Source organism: Protopterus annectens, chromosome 11.part0 (genome assembly GCF_019279795.1).
Source record: "Protopterus annectens isolate FY-2018-M chromosome 11.part0, PAN1.0, whole genome shotgun sequence".
NCBI lineage: Eukaryota > Metazoa > Chordata > Ceratodontiformes > Protopteridae > Protopterus > Protopterus annectens.
The window spans coordinates 640400617-640408716 of record NC_056745.1 but is presented as its reverse complement, the minus strand read 5'-3'; the positions used below and the strand labels follow the sequence as shown (position 1 = coordinate 640408716).

Sequence of the window (8100 nt, the reverse complement as noted above, 5' to 3'; positions counted from 1 at the left end):
TCATCTCTGCAAAAACAAGGGGCTTTTCATGCAACTACTACTTATTAAGTGCACTAGGAATTTGTGAGGTAGATTATATTGTGAAAGTTAAGGTTCTAAGTGCCTGTGTCTACACAGTGCATGAATAGTAAATGCAATGAGCAGCACCATCCAAATGCGTGCAACTTATAACATAGAAAAGCTAGAAATATACAAACAAGCTCACTGACCAATAGCAAAATAGCACACTTCAAGGTTTTACAGCAATCAGTGGCCTAGAACTGGCTAGAATTTTTTCTCCACTAACACTACATTACAAACCAAGGCAAATTGTAGATTACTTATAAGTACCAAAATAATTGCACAGCTATCACAGTAACTCCATAAAAATATAAAATATACTTATTACAGGTGTTTCATCATGCCTGGTACTGTAGTCACATTTGGTGGAAAATTGTCACAATCACGGTTTCTTATAACTTTTTCAACATTTGCAATTGGATAGCACAGACAATCTAGGCTAATGTAGTGCACTGTTGTTCTGTTATGGATAAAACATGCCTTTAAAGATCAGTTGGACCAGATAGTTACTACATGCCAAATTAAGCATGACAACTTGATTTACTGTGATACATCTTATAATTAGTCACTAAGCAAGGCTAGGAAGTTATTGAGGAGCCTCGCCCAAACTTCTAGTTTCTTAAGGCAGTGTTTGGTTAAGCGACTTGTTCATATTAACACAGAAGGCAAATGGAAGTTGAGAGAATCAAACCCTGGACTAGAAGAAGCAGCTCATTAACAGCTCATAGCCTTATTCCTCTGCACTAACTGCCACATATTGCTCTTTTCATCTCGAACAATTGTAAGCAGTAACAGTTAAAACCAAGAAGTCCAAGTATATAAATATGCACAATAAAATACAAACTTGAGACTGTTTATTGATGAAGGTTACAGTTTTAACACAACATAATAAGAAAAAGACAAAAGTTAAATGTACAAGTATTTGAAGATCCACACAATTAATTCAAAACAACAAAGCATGACACATGCCAGTTGCCTAGACTTATTTCCAGTTTCAAAATGTACACTACCATAGGGAAACCTTTAAAATATTGTCAAAATAGCTCCTCAGTCTTTCCTCGGTCACTTCAACGATTTGTTTTATTAAACTGTTCGAAGTACTGGGCAGTTGGAACATATGAATAGACAACACTATGAAGATGCTTCTGTCTGTACAAATAAAAAGAAAAAAGAAACAGGAGTTTTAGACAACAAAGGACTATAAAAAGGTAATCTTGAAGGTTTGATTACAAAGCACAGTATTTTCAGAAAGTTTCCATCTTGTTCAAGCCATTATCTGAGGTGGTTAAACTAAGCTCAAAATTTTGCAAACACATTGCAAAAGTACTGAAATCTGGAAAAATGTCTCAAAATAAATGGGTCAATGGTCCATTCTGAGATCAAGATAGAAAGATAACTCGTTTCACATTCACATGGAAAATTGTGAAGTTTACAACTATGCACATATCTAGGTGCCAATGCCAGGGATAAGCTCAGGCAAACAGTTAAATATTAAAGTTAAGTGGAGTCAGCAGGAAAGTACAAAATTCAATGAAAGATATTTCTGTTTGAACTTTACAGCAAAGTGGATTCTCTACTGTCATTTAGTTTGATAACCTTGCAACTGAAATAGTGCAGATCTATTTCAGCTGTGACACAGTCCTTCGCATACCTCTCAACTGTACAGATTTCTGCAGAATATCCAGATTTTTGCATCATATTTTTGGTCTGTTTTTCACAAAACTGTGCTTTTCTGGCAAACTAGTGATAAATCATTAAAGGCTGAAGTTAGGAGATAATGGCAGACATTTAAATTTCAGACTTCATATCCTTCAGAAAATGCATGCTAATGCAAAACCTGTTATTCTCTCAACTTTCTAAGTTTGTAAGAGCAATATTTAAAACGTGTCCCTATTTTTGGGCCTTTGTCCCACTATTATTTATGGCTTTGTCCAGATTTCTTGCTCTCAGAGGTTGAGAGGTATGGTCCTTGGCAAAAGATACAGCAACAGAATTAAACAAACAGTACATTATAGTGTGCATGCATGATAAGTATTACTAATGAAGGTACATAAGTAAAAAAGCATATCACTACCAAATCCAATAACACAAGTGTACTAAACAGTGGTCATACACTCTCCCAGAAGTAATTTAAGAAGATGTAAAAACAATAGATGTCAGCAGATCCTGCTTGACAAAACAGAACTTAAAATTAAACAAGGTATACAAACCTAAACTGCGGTGGTGGTGCTGCGGTGGCATTGTTGCCTCACAGTAAGATGTCATGTTCGATTCTCAGCTAGAGCATCTTCTGTGTGGAGATATGCGTGAATGGGCGTACCTTCGTTGAAGGTTGTGCGTCAGGGCCGGCAACTCGGCACGTAAAAATCTACTGCCAATCATTAGCGGACCGGAGTTCCGCTGTCGTGACCCCTAACCGGGAAAAGCCGAAAGACACAATAACAACAACAAACCATACCTATATAAGAAAAATAAAAGGGAAACGTTCAGGGGATAGATAAGCAGGAAAATACAGTTGTGTAAGTTGAATTTACTGCAACTGTAGATGTTCGAATGCTCACTGTTGCAATAGTCTTAGCAATATTGTTTATATTCTGCCAAGGATATAACAGCCAGACAGCTTCCAAAGCTTCGTGGCATGATTCACTCATCCAAATTTTTTAGGTAGTATGAGCTGAGCCGACTAAAAGACAAGTTTGGGCACAAAGTCCTTCAGAGTTTTCCTGCCACCTGAAAGAGGGAGGATGAGCCTTGAAAGTACAATACCAGGAATAAAAATAAATGTCCATACCCTGGCATAGAACACACACCAAAAAACAAGAGGCTGGAGGGGGGGGGAGTGGCTTCTGCAGCAGTGATCATTCAAACATATACTGTTATGATAAGCTCAAGTTATACAACTGTACTACTTTCATCATAATGATCACTGATGCAGTAGCCTTAGGAAAAAGCCTAAGGAAAAGAGTCCAGAAGCCCCTAGAGAATGGTCGTAGCAAAGCTTGATCTGGACCTAGAGAAGGAAACAAGCTTATATTGCTTTTTAAAAATATGTACAAAAAACCAACTCGCAGCTTCTAGAATACTTCTAGAATCCAACCCTTTCCAAAAAGCCATATATGAAGCCAGGGCCTTGGTAGAGTGGGCCTTGACTCTGCCTGGAATTGTTTTGTTTTGGTGCATATAACAAAAGGTAATAGCCTTAGACAACCATTTGTAAATAGTGTTTTTTGACACAGGTTGTCCCTTCTTCTTACCTTCACAAGAAATGAACAATTGATCTAAAGATTTAGCTCTGTCAAGATAGTACCTGTGTTGTCTGTGGACATTTAAGGTATGGCATGTCCTTTCTCCCTCATTCTTACATTGAGAAAAAAACAGGGAGATGGGTAGTTTGGCTTAAAGTTAAATTGAATACCACTTTAGGCAGAAAAGAAGGATTCGTTCTCAAAGAAATCCTTTTCTTATAGAAAAATGAGATACAGTTGACACACCATAAGAGCTTGCAACTCAGATACCTTTCTTGTAGATAATTTATTTCAAGCAACCAATATAAAACTGTTCTCCAGAACCTTAAGTAATCCAGATTAGTTGATTCAAATGGAGCAAGTGTTAGCTTCTCTAACACAAAATTAAAATCTCAAACAGAGACCACCAGTTTTCTTGGAGACCTCTTATGCAAAACCGTCTTCAATAACATTTTGACATGACACTGCATTGAAAGAGGAGGATCCATGGGCAGGCATGCTGAAATCGCCAATAAATGAACCTTGATATAGGAATAAGAAATGCCATAGAATAGTAACTCACAAATACTGTAAAGCCAGAGAACAACTAGCCCTGAATGTGTGCTGATTATGTTATTAGTATCAACTAGAAAAACTATTCAATTTCCTAGTGTATGATTTTCTAATAGCAAGCGTTCTTGCCTCCATTAATACTTGTTGCAGGTCCTCAGTAAACAGGTGCTTAAAAGGAATTAAGACCCTATCACCCAGGGAGTCAAATAAAGATGATTGATGTTGGGGTGTATCAAACACCCCTGTTCTCATGTGAGTAGATCCAATCTGTTAGGAAGCTTGTGATAATTGCACCTGACATTTCTAAAAGGGCTTATGAGGAGAAATGATTCATTTGGTAGTCATTGGGGTGCTTGAGCATACCTGGACAGATTGTTTAAGGGCCCATTGGGGGAAATGTTTCATTTGGTTGTCAAGGGGGTGCTTGTGCATAGCTGGCAGACTGCTGAAAGTATCATTGGAGGAAATGTTTCATTTTATGGAGAGGGGAGAGCTTGTACATACCAGAAGAGACTGCTGAAGGGATCGTTGGAGGAAATGTTTAATTTGGTGATCAGGGGAGTGCTTGTGCACATTGGGACATACTGCAGGTGGGATCACTGGGGGGCTGGGATGTTTCAGGTGGAGGTCGAAGAGTGCTTGTACATACCTAGAGAAATGTTTCATTTGGTGGTCAGGTAAGTGCTTCTGCACACCTGGACAGACTGGAGAAAGTATCACTGTGGGAATGGTTTAGCTGATGGTCAGGGGAGTGCCTCTGTACACTTGGACAGACTGCTTGTGGGATCACTGGGCGAAATGTTTCAGGTGGAGGTCGGGGAGTGCTTGTGCATACCTGGAGAAATGTTTAATTTGGTGGTCAGGGGAGTGCTTCTGCACACCTGGACAGACTGCAGACAGGATCACAGGAAGAAATGTTCAGTGGGTCATAAGGGGAGTGCTTGTGCATACTGGGACAGACTGCAGGCAGGATCACTCAGGGAAATGTTTCAGTGGTGGCTAGGGGAGTGCTTGTGCATACTTGGAGAGACTGCAGAAAGGATTGCTGTGGGAAATGTTTCAGTTGGTGGTCTGGGGAATGCTTCTGCATTCCGGAGAGACAGGATAAGGGATCACTGGGAGAAAAGTTTCAGCTGAAGCTCAGGGGGATGTTTGTGTATACAAGGACAAACTATAGAAGGGATTACTGTGGGAAATGTTTCAGTTAGTGGTAAGGTGAGTGCTTGTGCATACTTGGACAGACTGAATAATGGATAATTGGTGGAATTTTTTCTGCTGGTGGTCAGGAGAGTTCTTGTGCATACCTTGACAGACTGCAGAAGGAATTGCTGTGGGAAATGTTTCAGTTGGTGGTCAGCGGAGTGGTTGTGCTCACCTGGACAGAATGTTGAAGCACTTGTTGGGGGAAATATTTCATTTTATGGTCAGGGGGAGCTTGTGCAGACCTCAACAGACTGCTGAAGGGATCGTTGGGGAAAATTTTTCATTCAGTGGACAAGGAAGTGCTTGTGCATACCTGAACAGACTACAAATGGGATTCTTGGGGAAAATGTTTCATTTGGTGGTCAGTTGAGTGTTTGTGCATACCTTGACAGACTGGAGAAGGGACTATTGGAGGAAATTTTTGATTTGGTGGTCGGGGTGATTGTGCATACCAGGACAGACTGCAGAAGGGATCACTGGGGGGGAATGGTTTACTGTTGGTCAGAGGAGTGCTTATGCACACTTGGGCAGATTGCAGGCAGGATTGTTGAGGGAAATGTTTCATTTGGTTGTCAAAAGGAGTGCATTTTCTTACTTGGACAGACAACAGATGGGATCACTGGGATAAATAATAAACAAAACCGTAAAAGGACCAAACCAACACTGGAAACAAGCATTTAATAAAATAAATGAAATAAAGATAAAAACTTACAGCTTTCATCTACATTCAAATATTCATAGACTTCATCAGAGTGATTGTGTCTGCCATTGATGATGCTGTTAAATACAAAGGGACAACCAACCACACACAAGGCAGTGCACTCTGCAGGGTGATGTCACGAACACCAGTTAGATGGGAATTGTAGTATATTGTATACATGAATAATATATGGGTAAAATTCATTACAAAAACCCATTGCAAAGTTAAAATTATAAATATATAACTAAATATTGTAATAAATACATGAATAAGTACAAAAATCACAATGAAATAGGACTGTGTGTTGTCGAACATCTGAAGTACAATTTTCTATAAACATTCCACTAATAGTGGTTATAAATACATAAAAATAAATAAATAAATGAGTAAAATAAATTAGTCAAGTAAAACAGATTGAGGCTGCCATAATTACACCACTGCAGCTCTTTTCTTTAATACACAAGCAATGGAAATGCCATCATTGCGCCTTTCTGATGATGCTGTTGAATGCAAATGGACAACCAATCACAGACAAGGCAGTGAACATTGCAGGGTGATGTCATGAGCAGTGGTTATATGGGAATTGTAGTATATTGTATTATATTGCTTGTGCACACATGGATGGATTGCAGAAGGGATCGTTGGTGGACATGTTTCATTTAGTGATAGTGGTCTGCTTGTGAATACATGGACAGAATACAAACGGGATCATTGGAGAAAATGTTCAATTTTGTGGTCAGGGGATTTCTTGCACATACCTAGACAGACTGCAGAAGGGACTGCTGGTGGAAATATTTCACTTGGTTGTCAAAAGGAATGTTATCTCATACCTGGACAGACAACAGATAGGATCATTGGGGTAAATGTTTCATTTCATGGTCATGGGAGACCTTGTACATTCATGGACAGACTGCAGAAGGGATCATTTGGTGTAAATGTTCCATTTGGTGGACAGGGGAATGCTTATGCCTAACTTGTCAGACTGATGAAGGAGTTGGTGGGGGAAATGTTTCACTTTGTGGGCAGGGGAGACCTTGTGCATACCTGGACAGACTGCAGATGGAATCTCTGGTAGAAGTGTTTCATTTTGTGGTAAAGGGAGTGTTTGTGCACACATGAACAGACTCCAAACAGGATCCTTGGTGGAAACATTTCATTTGGTGGTCAGGGGATTGGTTGTGTGTCTAATGGTTGGACTGCAGAAGGGGCTGTTGGGGAAAATATTTCATTTTGTGGTCAGGGGAGTGCTTGTGCAAAACTGGACAGGCCATAAACAGGATCATTAGGGGAAATGTTTAATTTAGCAGTCAGGGATGCACTTGTGCATACAAGGACGAACTGCAGAAGGGATCATTAGTGAATATGTTTCATTTAGTGGTCAGGGATTCCCTGTGCATAAATAGACAGACTGCAAATGGTATCCTTGGGGAAAATGCTTAATTTCACTGTTACAGGAATGCTTGTGCACACCTGGACAGACTACAGATTGGATTGTTGAGGGAAATGCTTCAGTTGGTGGTCTGGGGAGTGCTTGTGTATTCACGAATATACTGCAGAAGGGATTGCTGGGGGAAATGTTGCAGTTCATTGTCAGGGGAGTGCCTGTGCATGCATGAAAAGACTGCAAACAGGATCGTTGGGGGACATGTTTCATTTTGCTGTTAGAGCTCTTGTGCATACCAGGACAGACTGCAGAGAGGATCATTGGGGAAAATGTTTCATTTTGTGGTCAGGGGAATACTTGTTCATACATGAACAGACTGCAAAAGAATTAGTTGTGGGAAATGTTTCATTTGTTGGTCAGGGGAATAACTGTGCATACATGGATAGACTGCAAAAGAGATCATTCTGGGAAATGTTTGATTTGGGGGTTAGAGGAGTGTTTGTGCATACATGGATGGACTGCAGATGGGATTATTTGGGGATATGTTTCATTTAGTGGTCAGGGGAGTGCCTGTGCATAACATGGACAGTCCGCAGAGATCATTGTGGAAAATGTTTCATTTGGAGGTCAGGGGAATGTTTGTGCATACCTAGATAGATTGAAAAAAAGATCATTGAGGAAGTGTTTCAGTTGGTGGTCAGTAGAGTGTTTATGCACACCTGGGCAGACTGCTGATGGGATCACTGAGGGAAATATTTCAGTTGGTGGCTGGGAGAGTTCCTGTCTATACATGGATAGACTGTAGATAGGATAGTTGGGAGAAATGTTTCATTTGGTGGTCAGAGGTGTGCCTGTGCATACCTGGACAGACTGCTGAAGGGATGGGGGGGGGTTCATTTGGTGGTCAGGGGATTGCTTGTGCATACCTGCACAGACTGAAGAAGGCATCATTGGGG

General features: G+C 40.2%; 1 long non-coding RNA gene across 1 annotated transcript in view; it reads right to left on the bottom strand.

The window, feature by feature from the left end:
* Positions 1-892: 892 nt before the first annotated feature.
* Positions 893-8100, bottom strand: part of LOC122815527 — a 307270-nt gene continuing 300062 nt past the window's right edge. Inside the window, exon 2 of the long non-coding RNA XR_006366961.1 lies at positions 893-1209. This is a non-coding gene — a long non-coding RNA (uncharacterized LOC122815527). The remainder of the gene's footprint in view (positions 1210-8100) is intronic.